Source organism: Prunus mume, linkage group LG5, assembly GCF_029339155.1.
Source record: "Prunus mume cultivar Tortuosa linkage group LG5, ASM2933915v1, whole genome shotgun sequence".
In the NCBI taxonomy this organism is placed as follows: Eukaryota; Viridiplantae; Streptophyta; class Magnoliopsida; order Rosales; family Rosaceae; genus Prunus; species Prunus mume.
Window position 1 is genome coordinate 554,250 of NC_142702.1, and position 16,397 is coordinate 570,646.

The 16,397-nt window shown below is 45.5% G+C and overlaps 1 pseudogene; it reads left to right on the forward strand.

The window, feature by feature from the left end:
* The window catches only part of LOC148916551 (AP-4 complex subunit epsilon-like), a 103,091-nt pseudogene that overhangs the window by 80,497 nt on the left and 6,197 nt on the right, over positions 1-16,397 (forward strand).

Sequence of the window (16,397 nt, forward strand, 5' to 3'; positions counted from 1 at the left end):
TTTTCCGTTCTCACGGCCATTGTGGAGCTAATGCACGGAAAAATAAAATATCGTATGTCGAACCTGTGTTTCGATTACTTTTTGGGGGTTTTCAAGAGAATGCTTCCGACGAACAATTGTTTGCCGAAAGACCATAAACACGCGTGCAGAAGGTGTTGAATGGTCTTGGATTGGGTTATGAAAAAATTCACGCTTACAAAAACAATTGCATGTTATTCTACAAAGAGTTTGAAACATTGGATATATGCCCTATATGCAATGAGTCGAGGTTCAAAATGACATCTCAGAATAGAACGACTAAGATCCCACAAAAAGTCATGCATTATCTGCCTCTAAAACCTAGGCTGCAGCGATTGTATATGTCGACACATACCGCCACAGACATGAGATGGCATAAGGAAAAACAGGTAGACGATGATGTGATGCGGCATCCTGCAAATGGGGAACCATGGAAAGAGTTCGGTCGAACGTTCCCTGACTTTGCTACTGATCCGCGAAATGTTAGATTGAGACTTGCCACTGACGGATTCAATTCGTACGGGGTTCTAAACCAACACCACAAAGACTTGGCCAATTTTCGTATTTTCATATAATTTGCCGCCTTGGAAATGCATGAAAAAAGAGTACATGATGATGACTGTTTTGATAACTGAGGATCCTGGCAGGTCAATCGATGTTTACTTAAGGCCATTGGTTGATGAGCTCAAGGATTTATGGGCAAACGGTGTGCGCACGTACGATAAATCCATTGGGAATATGTTCACTTTGCGGGCAGCAGTGATGTGGACTGTGAATGATTTTCCCGCATATGCAATGGTTTCTAGGTGAAGCACAAAGGGTTATATGGCATGCCCTGTATGCAAGGAAGATGTAACTTCTAGTTGGCATCAGAGATGGTTGCCATGAGACCACGAATGGCGGGAAAAGGATAAAGAGTTCGACGGGAACACAGAGCGTCACCTCAGACCTAGAGAATGGTCCTGGTGATGACATCTTGGAACAATTTAACTGCTTGATTTTGCCTGCTCGCAAAACAGCTTAGTTGGACCAGCACCTTCTACACATATGAACTGGACGCACAAGTCTATGTCCTTTGAGCTCCCATATTGGTCGAAACTAAAATTGAAGCACAATCTCGACGTTATGCATGTTGAGAAAAATGTGTTTGACACTTTGATAGGTACGATTCAAGACATTGAGGGCAAGAAAAACGACACAATCAAAGCTCGTCTTGATTTGGAAAGAATGGGCATACGAAGAGGTTTATGGATGAACAGGGACGGTGATAAAGCTAGAAGGGATCTGGCATTTTTTTCCATGAAACCGGATGACAAAAAAGATTTTCTAAAGTTTGTATCGTCGGTAAAGTTTCCCGATGTTTGTGCCTAATAAATCACGGTCATAAATCGACCGAAGGGACCTCCTCTCGGCCCTAGCACCTACTCATGAACCAAACGGCCATGTTTCGTTAGCCATTTTGCTTTCCGAAACAAAAGAAAAGCGCAAGGCGTAATCCTCTCGCCCGCGATCGTAGTATAATAGGCCTAAGCCAAGGTCGAAAAGACACGGCCGAAGATACTGTGGGTAAATCGCCACGTGGCCTCAAGGTCCCACGCCCCATTTAATGAAGTAATGCCTCTAACTATCGCAGTAAACCCACTAGTCGCAAGAAGCATTTAATGCACGAGGGAAGAAGGGAAGTGACTGAAGTCAGGATTTGGTGATGGAAATCAGAGTGGTTAGGCGCAAACATTATCACAAGTATTCTTACCACTTGAGGTCATATCACCAACCACAAGACCAGGGCATTAAATGCATTCCCACAGCCAAGGGGGCAAAACCTACGATCAAGGCGGTGGCCGAGATTTACCGGGATTTATGGGGGTCACACCACCATGCTTCACGATCCCAAATGCCGATTTGACTACCCACTTGCCCCGATCAGGCTCCATCACACAGATCTTTTCAGCCTTGATTGTCCCTCCAGGACTCCCCCTATAAATACTAAGCTCAAGACCACATTCAAGGGGTTCAAACATTCAAGGGGTCACACCACCATATTTTCCTGTAATGCACTTTCAATACCTTTATTTGCTTTCCTAGGAGTAGTGGTAGATTGTAAGGAAAATCCATTCATCAATATATCATATGACCCTTGATTTTCAAGGCGCCGGAGCATCATATTTGTTATCGTCTCATTCACCCCATATATCATACGACCATCGCTCTCTAAGCAACGCGCCGGAGCACCGCCTAAAACCGTCCACCAACACCACCACTAAACGGCCTTGTAGCTCAGGCCGTGAACCCGACGGCCGAGATCGCCTCTCTCGGTCACAATCGCTTGATTAGGAGTCGAACTCAAAACAGCGCATAATTTAACCATCTTTTATCCAAACCTCATCACCATCTCGACGCACGGTAGATGTGTTGGCACGCCCGCAACCGCACGCATCCAAAAGAAGGACGCGTCATGTGTTAACGCACATCCCCTCGGCCCGAAGAATCAGGCCGTGAGATTTGCACACCAACACTTTTGGCATGATCGGTGGGACTCTTGTCAAAACTCATGGTGGAAACTAGGGAACAGGCAAAGGTCAAAACAAAGCGGTCGATGAATGACTTCCGAGGCTCCTGAGTCCACCTCACCAATCACTATCACCGAGACCGAACACGCTGTCGAATCTCGCCAGCGCTCCAAAGAACGACGGATCGCGGCGGCCGAGTCCATGCAAGAGCAAGTCAGAGTGGAGGGTCCGATGGCTAAGCTGTGCCTACAAGATAGAGACATCCTTTATGGCCGCAATGGACAGATTCGTCTGAGCTACGACGCTCTTGTAGGAAAGGATGCCGTAACGCGTCGTCCGCGATGCCTCCCAAAGCCGACAGAGAGGCCAAGGATGCGAGAGGTTTGAGCCCTACAAAGCAAAGATCGGCGCCTCGCCGCACCAAGCCGCCAAAGCACGACCAAGATTCTCACCGCCGCAAATAGTCAGCAATCCTAGCCAACATCGGTAAATCCTGCACCGACCGCCACAGACAGACAACCCACTCCATGCTTTGGTCGATCACTAGGGCAAAGCAGCCCACGATTCAGCGCGCCCAAAGAACTCGCCTGGGCTTCACACCACGGCTGTCCGCACTCCATCCTAGCCAAAGCAACGCGATCGCGCCTCGCCACGAAGACGGTCGAGCAATTGATCGCTTCACTGCGTTATAAGCGCCGTTATTTCGCTTAGACTCCCACCTTCATTACGGTTCGCCATTCCAACGACAAGACACACGCACTCGTCAAACCCATGGCGGTTTTCTAGTGCCGCTCGCTCGGCCGATACGGCCAACCCCTGCTCAAGTGGCCCAGCAGATAAGGCCACGTAAAGAGGGGCAACAAGTTCCGCGCCGGCTTGCGGCTCAAGAAGAAGCGCCCCTTAGGGCCTGATTGGAAGACGCCCAATAATGATTGAGGATGGCTCGCCTGAGGCGCGAAGCGCCAAAGTATACCAAACCGCATCGCAGAAATTGACCAACCCCTCTTCCCGAAACTATCGCTGCCGAATTCATTCTATTCTCCGGGGATAGGCAAACCTCCTCCATTGAACACATAGGCCGTTTCACGGCCTAGTGTAGAAAGGCCACCCGACTCCTAGAGGCTCCGCTTATTCGCTCACTCTCGACCGGCACGGCGTTCTCATGGTTCATAAACCTTCCACCGAATCCGGTGAGGGATTGGTTTGACATGGAAAGGATATTCCACGAACATTTCTATCAGACCAACCGAGAAATAACGGTTGCCGAGCTGGCAAGGATGAGCCAAGCGTCGATGAATCACCTCGCGACTACCTGCAGTGGTTCAAAACATGCAGGAACTGGTGCCGCATGAACCTACCGGAGAAGGAATTTGTCAAGATGTCCGAAGAAGGGTTGGAATTCGAATATCGAAAGAAATTCCAGGGAATTGAATTTCAGGACATGCACGATTTGATCAACAAGGTGGACCGATACGCATCCTTGTTGAAAGAAGAGGTGCAAAAGAGGACGGCTTCAAAAGGGACATACTATCGGAATCCCGTTGTCAGCTATGCCGAAGCAGACGGCCTCACAGAGGCCGAGAGCGACGAAGTTGAGATGAGCTCAACCGAAGTCAACATAGACAAACCATTCGTCTACAAAGGACTTGTCAAGGCCTACACTTTTGATTTGACCAGGGCCGAAGCTATCTTTGACCTACGTTGAGCGAGAAAAAGGTCAACTTATCCTTCGCCATAAAATTCTGAAACCCAAGAGCTCAAAGGAAAGACGCTCGCAAATACCACGTTCTTGGTCTCACAACACCAACAACTCGCGTTGTTCTATGAGACGTCAACCGGTTGATAGACGAAAAGAAGATCCACCTAAAAGGCGCCATGCATGTCGACTCCAAGCCATTCCTCCACCGCCATCAACATGGTCAATGCTCACCCGGCCGAATATAGGGAAGTTCGCCGGCCGGCAAAAGGAAAGGAGTCGCTGGTCAAACAGAGCCGATACCGCATACCGGTGCAAGTATAAGATCGGTCACCAGATCGCAGAGGACAAAAGAAAGGCCGAGCCATCTCAACCAACTATGAAGAAATACGGTGGCAAGACGACCGCCGCCGCAGCGTAGCCGCTGACCGACTAGGGGACAAAGCCCGACTCGGCGGGCCACAAAGACGGCCGCCCTAGGCGGCTGAAGACTTTCAAACCATCGATCATACGGATGACCGTTGGTATCACGCACGACTGGGCAAGGCTGAATCACGACAAAACCCACCGAGAAGGATGCGAGATAAGTTCAAGAGGCCGATACAAACGGCGCAGGTCGAGGGATTAAAACGCTAAAAGAAGATGGCGACCGCAGACGAGCCACCATCCGTACCAATCGTCAAGCCTCCGAGGACGTGGCGCCTAGGCAGACAGCTTATCCCGCGGAATGGCAGCCATTTTGGTAGAGCCAAAGACCGCGCCCGAGAAAACAGATGAGGGTATCATCGACGCCTACCACTAAGAGACCCCCCTTTTTCGCCAACGGTTTGTCCTTTCTCATGGAATTCCATATGACCACTCGCCACCGACCTATACGGCATGACCCCGATAATCGTGAAATTGTGGAGTTGGCTCTCAAAACGCTTAAGGCGGAGGGGCTCGTTACCAGCGGATCCGACGGCCGTTAAGGCCGATACGTGCAAACCGAGAGGCCAGGCAAGAGGGATGCCAAAGTTACCACCCGATCAGGGAAGATTGGAGGAGAAGGCCCTTTAGCAGGATCGACTTAGAATACCTCCGTCAATATTTTACTATGACCCCAGCCGACACTATCTTTGGTTTGATGATCGAGGAAATGGCCCGGGTAAGCTATCCGACAACTACTTAACGCCGTGGATGCGTTAGCTAAGGCTAGAGAAGCCCTCGAGGAGGAGGTCGAGGCCTCTGACTTTTAAGATCAAAGCGCCCACAGACGATACCTCGAGATTGCACGGCCTATGGTCGAGGGCCTCGACGACCCTTTTTTGGACACGAGGCCAAGACGACCCCACATTGGGAATCTCCGATGAGGAATACGAGGGAAACCAGCAGGAGCCAAAGGAGGTCAGCATGAACATGATCTTGGTGCTACCGTCCGAGCTTTCAGCCCTAGGAGGCCGACCAACGGCCTGGACAATGACGTGGCCGAGGAGCAACTTGATCAAAGGCAAAAATCAAAGGAAGAGTTGTTAGCCGTGGCTTTTAACGAGGTAATACCCAGAGACGAGCCAAACAAATACCGACACCTCAAGCTGTTGTACATCTCGGCTCATGTAGAGGGTGTGCCCGTGTCCAAGGTCTTTGATGACTGTGGGGCGACGGTCAACATCCTTCCCTATTCCCGATGAAGAAGACCTCATCCCCAGCAACGTGGTCATGAGCAGCTTTGTCGGCGATAAATCCAAGACCATCGGGGTATTGCCGTTAAAAATCACCGTGGCTGCTACGTAGTCGAATCTAGTGTGGACTACAATATATTGCTCGGTCGTGGACTGGATCCATCGGTCCGATGCATACCGCCCTTCCTCTTCCAATCTGTTCTTTGGGACGCCAACAAGGACAACAGCCTAGAAAGTGGCCGGAGTTAGGCGCCGAGAATGTTCGATGTGATTCGCGCGCTGAGTATTGATCGACCTCACTAGCCTTTAGATGATAGACAAAGCCACTAAAGAAGAGGGAGCAAAGGCGTGATCGCCTGGCCTGGAAGGATCACTGGAACATTGGGCGGAGGAATCCTTACAGCCAAACTAGCCGATCAACCTAATCGAATTCTCCATGAATCGATGAGGCGGACACTTTAGCCTTTGACGATGTGGAAACACGAGATGGAGGATGACTACCGAGGTCCAGACCCGCTATTAGAAATAAATGTAAGGACCGAGCCCAACCACGGCCTCTTTTGTAAGCCGCCTTTGAACCCTCGAATTGAGATTGTCGGCCTGCTCCATGAATATAAGGATTGTTTTGCTTGGGATTATCATGAGATGCCTGGATTGCCAAGAAGTTTGGTCGAGGACGAACTAAAGATTAAGGAGGGGTTTAGGCTTTTCCAACAGTCGCCGAGGCGATTCTCGACCGAAGTACAACTTAAGGTCAAAGAGGAAATTGAACGGCTCCTTAAAGCCGGCTTCATCCGCACTGCTTGGTACGTTGAGTGGTTGGCTAACATCGAACCAGTTTTGAAAAAGATCGGGCTTTGAGGGTTTGCACCGACTACGAAATATAAACCTCGCGACTTCAAGGTTGAGTATCCCATGCCTATGTCCGACCTGTGGACGGAGCCGCAAGCACGAGCTCCTATCTTTCATGGACGGCCACGCTGGTTACAACCAAATCTTCATAGCCAAGGAAGATGTCCACAAGATGACGCTCGATGTCCAGGCGCAATCAGGACTTATGAATGGGTGGTCATGCCATTCGGCCTGAAGAACGCTGGCGCGACGTACCAACGAGCTATGAACGTTATTTTCCACGACCTAATTGGCCGAACCATTGAAATCTACATTGACGACGTTGTTGTAAAGTCCCCATCTAAAGCCGACCACGTGGGACATCTCCGACAGGCTTTCAATTGAATGCGGGCACACGGCATAAAGATGAAACCTAAGAAATGTGCTTTCGGCATCACCGCCAGGAACTTTCTCGATTTTTTGGTTCACCAACGAGGGATCGAGGTAGATAAAAATAAAGCCACGGCCATTATGGCAGCACCTCCGCCAAGGACCAAGAGGGAACTCCAGTCCTTCCTCGGTAAGGTCAACTTTTTAAGACGGTTCACATCCAATTTGGCAAGGAAAATCCGGCCGTTGACTCCTCTGCTCAAACTGAAAGACACGGAACGGTTCGTGTGAGGGGCAGAACATCAAGCGGCCCTCGACAACATCAAGAAATATTTATCTCAACCACCGGTCCTTATGCCGCCAAAAGAGGGAAACCCTTGAGGCTTTACATTTCGGCTTCAAAGGGCTCTATCGGTTGTCTGCCTGGCTCAGAACAACGAGTCCGAACGAGAACAAGCAGGCGCTATCCGAGCCGCACCTTTAACATGGCCGAGCTAAACTATTCACCGATCGAGAAATTATGCTTGGCACTTTATTTCGCGACTACCAAGCAGTACACTATCTGAGCCGCACCATTATATGCTTGGCACTTTAGTTCAGATCATCTCCAAGACCGACCTCATCAAATACATGCTCACTCGGCCGATCATACGCGGCCGAATCGGGAAGTGGACGATGGCATTGTCCAAATTCACCTTCCAATATGTGAATTTAACCGTGTATTATGTGACGTCGGTCAAAGGTCAGGCATTGGTCAATTTCTTGGCCCACCACCCCGCCAGGGGCAAGAAGAAGAGTTGAGGTCAAGATCGGCATGGCCCGCATGGAGAAGAACCATCTTGGACCGTGTACTTCGATGGCTCCAGATCGAGACCAGATCTGGGGCCGGGTCGTGATCGAGTCCCCAAGGACAAAGGTGGCAATATGCGTTCCAACTTGATTTCAAATGCACCAATAATCAGGCCGAATATGAAGCGCTCATCATTGGTCTTGAAATTCTAAAAGAAATGAAGGCAACCCGTGTCCGGTCACGGTGATTCTCACCTGGTAATTAACCAATTGACGGGAATACTAGTGCACGAGCGAGAATTTAACCGTGTATTATGTGACGCCCTCAATACAGCCAACGAGTTTTCTAGATCTCCTTCGCTCACATGCCGCGCCGAAACCATGAGGCCAATGAGATGGCCCAGAAGCGCCAGTGTGAACATTCCGAGAACGACCACGACCGTGTGATAAGAATCGAGAAGCGCACTCGGCTTTGGACGAGCGAGGAATGATGACGCAAGTATCATCGGCCGAAATTACCGACGAGGTCGAAACGGCCAAGGCGATCGCACTACCCCATAATAAAGTATCGCGCGATCCTCCAAAGAACATGAAAGGACTACTCGCTTCCGAGCTCGTGTTATTTGATTTATCAAAACGAGCTATATCGAAAAGGATCAAACGGCTATGCCCCAGCCACCAAGATATTAAGGTTATCATGACCAATCCCACAAAGGGATTTGCGGCGCCACCACTCAAGGCCAAGATGAGATGGTTGGTCCGATACACGGCTATTATTAGTCAACCATTTTAAAGAACTGCATAGAATATGCGAAAGGGTGTATCAAATGTCAAATCTACGGCCCCATACACAGCGTACCAAGCCCTCCACCCGGTTACTAAACCATGGCCGCTCGATGATGGGCCGTGGATATCATCGGCAAAATCTACCCACCAAGGCCCAACCAAAGACGCTGGATTTTGGTGGCAATCTGACTATTTTACTAAATGGGTCGAGGCAGAGTCCTATTGGTCCATTTCTAGCACATAGGTGGTCAGATTCTTCGAAAATCACATCGTCCACAGATTCTCAGTATACCCAAACCATCACGACCGATAATGGCCCAGTTTTCGCATTAGCCGAGACTCGGGAATACGCCAAAAGGATAGAGATCAAATTGGTCCACTCGACACCCTACTACCCATAGTCTATCGGACAGGCCGAGGCGAGCAACAAGGTAATCAAGAGCATCCTCGAGAACATGATTGAGGAAAAACCTAGGGCGTGGCATGACTTACTCCCTACAGCCCTTTGGGCTTACCGAGTCTCAAAACGATCGGCTACTGGCACATCCCCTTATGCCTTATGCTACAGCCATGACGCCATCATTCCGATGGAGTTAAAGGTTCGGTCTCTCCGTGTGACCGAACGACCCGGGCAGGAAGGGAAGGACTATGCGCAAGCCATGGCTCAGGAGTTAGAATATTTGGAGCAATCTAGACTCGATGCTCATAGCCTAATGCAGGCACAAAAGCCCATCGGGACTAAGGACCCTCGGCTCCGCAAATTCTCACCCAATTGGGAAGGGCCGTTTATTATCGAACCAATTCTTGGTCGAGGTGCATTTCAGTTGAGAGATAGGGATGGAGAATGGCACAACTTGCCAATAAACGGCTAGTATTTGAAGAAATATACCCCGTCATTATGAGAGACGACCAAGAATGGGTTATGAGGTTTACAAAAAAAAAAATGGAGTAAACAACACGACAAAGATGAAAGAAAAACATACATTCGGTCAGAAGAAAACCGGGGTTCTACTTCATTTAGATTAAAAGAAAGGGGTCGCAGTTACAAAAAGAACGGCCACTCATGGCCGAATGAGACATATAAACATACATGTGCGAAAAATAGAGTACATTCTAAATCTATGAACGGTCGCTTCTTGATCCTCGCTAGAGCAGCAGATGATTCTTCCTAGGCAAGGCCTCCACCGCCACATCTTCACCGACCGCGGTCATGGGCAAGGCCACACCCGCCATGGGTGCGGCCGGGTTGAAGCAAGGCCATCACTCAGCCATGGCCAGGCCATCATTCTGGGCACAAATGTGGCGGGTGAAGCCAGGCCGTCACTCTGGACATGGGTGCAACCGAGATGCTAAGCCAAACGAACGTGGCTGTTGGAATCATCATACCCGCCTTCCCATCTTCATCAATCGCATTACAGCTTCTCCTCGGCCTCATAAGGAGGAAGGTCATACTCCCCCAGGGCCGGGAAGGAATCTCGCCACACCATGACCTTGGCCTACGTCGACTTTCCAAGACGAAGGATAGTTGGTGGACAGCAGGAGAGGAAAAACCATCTGGCCACAACACGAGGATCAACGGATATGGCTCGACCCCGGTTTTGGAGAAGCTACAGGGGGGCCATCAGAGCAGGTTAGAATGGATAAGAAAGGGTTGAAAGAAGAACGAGGCCCAGGAATCAATGAAAGGCTCGAGAAATTTTAAAGCAAGTAAAGAGGCCACTGAACAAGAGAAGAGTTTTTTTTGGCCAAAGAGAGAAGGCTGAGGGAACTAGAAAGTTCAAAGAGAGCTTTTGAGGAGCGTGGACTTGAGGATTCTGAAAGAGTAAAGAAAAATGAAGAAGGCAAGGCTTTTTATATTGGCACGTGAATTCAAAACAAAAGGGTGTGGCTCTCTCAAGAGACGTAACGACCCAACAGTGTTTAAGGAGCGTGATGACGGTCGGAAGCCCTGAGGTCGCTGCTTCATTTGGCGAGGCGGCGACGCCGCGCAAGTCCGGCAATAATGGCTCGCACGACGCGTGCTTGCGCATTTAATGCGCCGACCGACTCGCGATTTAAAGCGCCAATCACAATCACTTCGGAGGAATGAAGGGTCCATCCCTTGAATCCATTCGACCGCCAGCCGCAATCAAGAATCCAGGATGTGGGGCAATGTTTGTGCCTAATAAATCACGGTCATAAACTGACCGAAGGGACCTCCTTCGGCCCTAGTACCTACTCATGAACTGAAACGGCCATGTTTGTAGGCATTTTGCTTTCGAAAACAAAAGAAAAGTCGCAAGGCAGAATCCTCTCGGCCTCGCGACCGCAGTATTATAGGCCAAAGCCAAAGGCCTGGCGTGAGAAATAACGAACAAACAAATTAAACCCTATAAATTATGCAATCGTAGTACGCGTAAGTAGGGATCGTTCTATTCCGGGGATTAGGAGGGATGCTAATCAACACAAATTAAACTTATTAAACTGAAAACTAAGTTAAGGGAACAATGATTGGGGGGAGTTTTGACGATTTAGACTAAAGTAAAACTGACAGCAGCAAGCAACTAAGTTGTGAATGAAATATGGATTAAGGGATAGCTAGAGGATTCTTCTCCACACATGGAACATATGCACACAAATCGATCTCCAGTTACTCTTTCTATAAAGTATGAATGACAAAGCCCCAAATTAATTGTGAATGCACTAATTAACTCTCATATTTTCCTAAGTTCATTGAATTGGGCTCAGCGACACAATCAAATTATCCTTATCAAGTTCTCTATATGAACAGCATGATAGAGATACATATCAAAGATCATTAAGTTCTATGAAAATCATAAGCCTTAACAAGGCAATTGTAACTATGAAAAGCATGATACTCCTGCCAAGAATTTACATAACGCAATCATAAGCCTTAATAAGTTCATAACGATTAAGTGAAATTCCCTTATACTCTAGCATCAAATGTCTGCATACAAACTAAGTATGCATCCTTAATAAACATGCAAGAATAAGTCCTCAATAAAACAGAAAAGTAAATCACATTCATACTTTATGAAACCATAACTGGAAGTAATCAATTCATATAAAACATATGTCCATGGCTAAGAATAAACCTCTAACTAAGAAGAAATTCAGTCACACATGTTCATAATAATTGAAAAGTAATCTAGAATAAACATTTAAACTAATCAAGGGAAGAACTCTGAAAACCCCAATGGATGCAGCAGGTTCCGGCTCCAAGTTCTTCTTCTCTCTTTCTCCTTCTCGCCACGGCACCAAAAAACTCCCTTCTCCTCGCGCAACCCCTCCTTTATATATGTGGTAGATCTAGGGTAAAAGGGGCCAGCAAAAACCCACGAAATTAGGGTTTTGTTTGGCAGATATCTTTAGGAATAAGGATAGGGCCCAAATGAAACCCACGAAATTAGGGTTTTTAGGTTTCCTAATATGAAATTAATTCCCCATTTTTCCAGCTGGAATTTTGGTAGAGTAGGATTAGGATAAGGTAAAATAAAATAAAATCAGTTAGGGTTTTTTTTCCTTCCCAGAAGTTGATTCTTCAATTAATTTCCCCATCTTTTTAGCACATTCTTAGCCTCTTTGAACTTCAAAAACGTCCATCCATCTTGGCCCATGCATATGCTATCCATTCCAAGTCCAAAACTACTCTAAAATGCTCCAAAATTCCCTTTCTTGCCAATCTTGCCATCTGGACCTACAGTAGTACGAAAATAAGGTAAATCACTCTAATAAATGGGAATTAACTAAGTAAATGCAAAGAAATAAGATAGCAAAGTCGCATAAATATGCTCCTATCAAGGCCGTAAAAGACACGGCCGAAGATACTGTGGGTAAATCACCACGTGGCCTCAGGGTCCCACGCCCCATTTAATGAAGTAATGCCTCTGACTATCGCAGCAAACCCACTAGTCGCAAGAAGCATTTAATGCACGGGAAGAAGGGAAGTGACTGAAGTCAGGATTTGGTGATGGAAATTAGAGTGGTTAGGCGCAAACATTCTCACAAGTATTCTTACAACTTGAGGTCAAATCACCAACCACCATGCCAGGGCATTAAATGCGTTCCCACAGGCAAGGGGCCAGAACCCACGATCAGGGCGGTGGCCAAGATTTACTGGGATTTATGAGGGTCACACCACCATGCTTCACGATCCCAAATGCCAATTTGACTACCCACTTGCCCCGATCAGGCTCCACCACGCAGATCTTTTCAGCCTCGATTGTCCCTCCAGGACTCCCCCTATAAATACTAAGCTCAAGACCACATTCAAGGGGTTCAAACACCAAACCAAAAGGCTCCTGTAATGCACTTTCAATACCTTTATTTGTTTTCCTAGGAGTAGTGGTAAATTGTAAGGAAAATCCATTCATTAATATATCATACGACCCTTGATTTTCAAGGCGCCGGAGCACCATCTCTGTTATCGTCTCATTCACCCCATATATCATACGACCGTCGCTATCTAAGCGACGCGCCGAAGCACTGCCTAAAACCTGCCACCAACACCACCACTAAACGGCCTTGTAGCTCGGCCGTGAACTCGACGGCCGAGATGAGTTCCTCTCTCGGCCACAATCGTTTGATTAGGAGTCAAACTCAAAACAAGCGCATCATTTAACCATCTTCTACCCAAACCTCATCACCATCTCGACGCACGGTAGACCGTGCTGGCACGCCCGCAACCACACCGCTTCCAAAGGACGCCACGTGTTAACGCGACATCATCTCGGCCCGGAGCATCCGCCATGAGATTTGCGCAGCCAACACTTTTGGCACGCCTGGTGGGACTCTTGTCAAAAACTCATGGTCGAAACTAGGGCACAAGCAAAGGTCAAAAACAAAACAGTTGAAATGACTTCCGAGGCTCCTGAGTCCACCTTACCAATTACTATCACCGACACCGAACAAGTTAAAATCATCGAATTCCCCCACTTACAGTGAAGAGTTATATAACTTGGTGTTCGGCCCGATTCGGGCTGAATTGTTCTCGGGCTGCCATGTTAACGGCATCAAGTTTTTGGGGACTGCACGAGATGACAAGTTGTGTACTCAAAACAGCGGTGTCCATGTCCTAGGTGGAGGCGAAAGTACGGACATTGATTTCTATGGCAAACTGACAACGGTCATACAATTGCTTTACAAAGACCGATACCAAGTGATCATGTTTAAGTGTCGATGGTTTGATACAAACTCAAATAGGCAGGGAAGTGTTAAAATCGACCATGGCTTAGTATCAGTGAACATTAACATAACTTGGTATGATGACGACCCATTCATTTTGGCAAACATGGCAAAACAGATTGTGTATCTAGATGACCCTAAAGTCGGGAGCGGTTGGAAAGTTGTTCAGCAGATGGATCAGAGGAACGTGTATGCTATACCAGAACTAGACCCAACTGACAACGACGTCCTTGACCAACGTTTGGAGTCTTCCATGGAAAATGATGCAGAAACACTTCGAGATACAAATGTTATACAAGAACCATTTCATGTTCAAGGAGTGTCTTCAATCGAAATACCGATTCAGTCAATTACAATTGACCTCGGTGATCTTCCGCGCTACGATGTTCTAGTGGGCCCAAACTATGAAAGTGATGAGGAGGAGGATTGGGAAACCGAAAGTGATGATAGCGACGATAACGAAGGTTATTATAGTTCAGATAATGAATAATGCAATTTATTAGTGACTACCCATGTAAATAGTGAATTAAATTTTGTATATTTTAATTATGGTAGTGTAAAGATGGCAATCACAAATTAAAATCAAGTTGCACACAATTTGAATTTGACTTTTTTAATCACAAATTTAATCATATAATATATAGATTGAATCTAACTATTTGAATTTAAGTGGTATTTATGAATATAAGAATTAGGGTTTTCTCTTTTTGGAGTTGAAACTATTGAAATTGAAAGAATACAAAAAATTGAAACATTCATGAAAAAATTGAAAAATTAAAATCAAGAATTCATTTCTCTTCGCCTTGTTCCACGCTTGGCTACAACCCATGTGATTTTGTCCTCCTCTTTCTCAAGAAGTCAAACTTTGTCATTGCAAGTCATAAAGTTAATTAAAAAGTTTTTTTTTTTTTTTTTAAATAGGAGAAAGTTCATTATTTTGTTGTTAAAAAAGTTCATTACATAAAGAACCTCCCCTCTTATGTTCTTAAAAAATATGCCTATATGAAGAGAAAGAGACATCCTGTTTAGATTTTCTGTTTCGGGCCTTTAGGCCTCATGTGCGCCACATAAAAAAAAGTTTTATATATTTTGTTTCGTGAAGAATTAAATGTTTATATGAAAAAAGAGAAAACAAGAGTTAAATTTTGGAGTTTAAATGTTTATTGTATCATTGAAGATTATCAAATAAAGTTTATTTTTTATTTTTATTTTTAAAAAACAACACAAGAGTAAAACTTTGAGGATATATATGTAGGACAAATGTTCTATCATAAAAGTTGCAAACCCTCACAATTATAAAAACAAGCAAAAATGTTTATCAAAATTCAAATTTTAATTTAGCTACAAATTCCCTTCCAATGAATGATGTACCACTATTTAATTTCTGTTTTGTTGAATCCGATTATGAGGTTATATTTTTAAAGAAATAGAAGTTATTTTTTTATTTTTTGTAATTAACATCGGAGTAGGCTTGAAAAAAGAAAAGCAATACCAATGTTCCCCCCATAATTAACAAAATATCAATGTTCCCCCCCATAATGAACATCGGAGTACGTTTGAAGTTTTGATAATGTTTTGTGCGACGAAGGGCTATTTTCGTCGCACAAGAATTCACGAGCAAATATAACTTGCGCGACGAATTACTATTTTCGTCGCGCAACAATGAAAGAATAGATAATTATGACATGAAAATATTATCCTGCGCGACGAAAGAGTATTTTGTCGCGCAACATGTCTTCAAGCAACGAAATAATTTCTTGCGTCGCGCAAGAAAAGATGGTTACCACTTTGCGCGACGATTATTCTCTGCCGTCGCGGAACATGTATATGCGCCACGAATGTAGCCTTCTTCGTTGCGCAAACCAAGTATATAAATCTTTTTCATTTCAAGAACAAATATGATGAAATTATATTATTAAGACCCTAGAAGTGTGTCATTGGGTTAATTTACGTGTTAAAATATTACATTGCAATAGAAATAAATACACATATTATAACATGCGTAAATTAACTATTTAGGTTTAGTAAATTTGGCATAGTCAAAATCTAAAAAAGCAATCAAGTTGCTCGACGTAGTGTTAAAATAAGAATTTCAAGTGTAATCTCGTCACAAGTGCCCTAGAGTAGGCTTATAGTTAGGGTTCGAGACTTGAGAGCAGTGTTGGAACAAGTTTAGAAGTTAGAGTTTTTAATTTGAGACTTCAATTTTGGGTTTGGAAGGCTAAAATAAATTGTTGGAATACTAAAACAGTTTTACACCATTTTTGCCTGCTTCAAACAAGTTTCCAGGATTTTTAAATAATAGAAACTATTTTAAAAATACTTTTGAAAATTTAAAATTGGTTTTCAAGTCCGTAAAAGAATTAAATACTATTTATTCAGTCATTTCATAAATAAATTAAAAATTTTAAAAACTAATTCTTCACAAAATAAATAATACTAAAAACAAAATACTAATTACAGAAATTAAATAAGACTAATATATTTTGGTTTTTCGAGAGGTTTGCGCGACGGAACGGCGATTTTTCGTTGCGC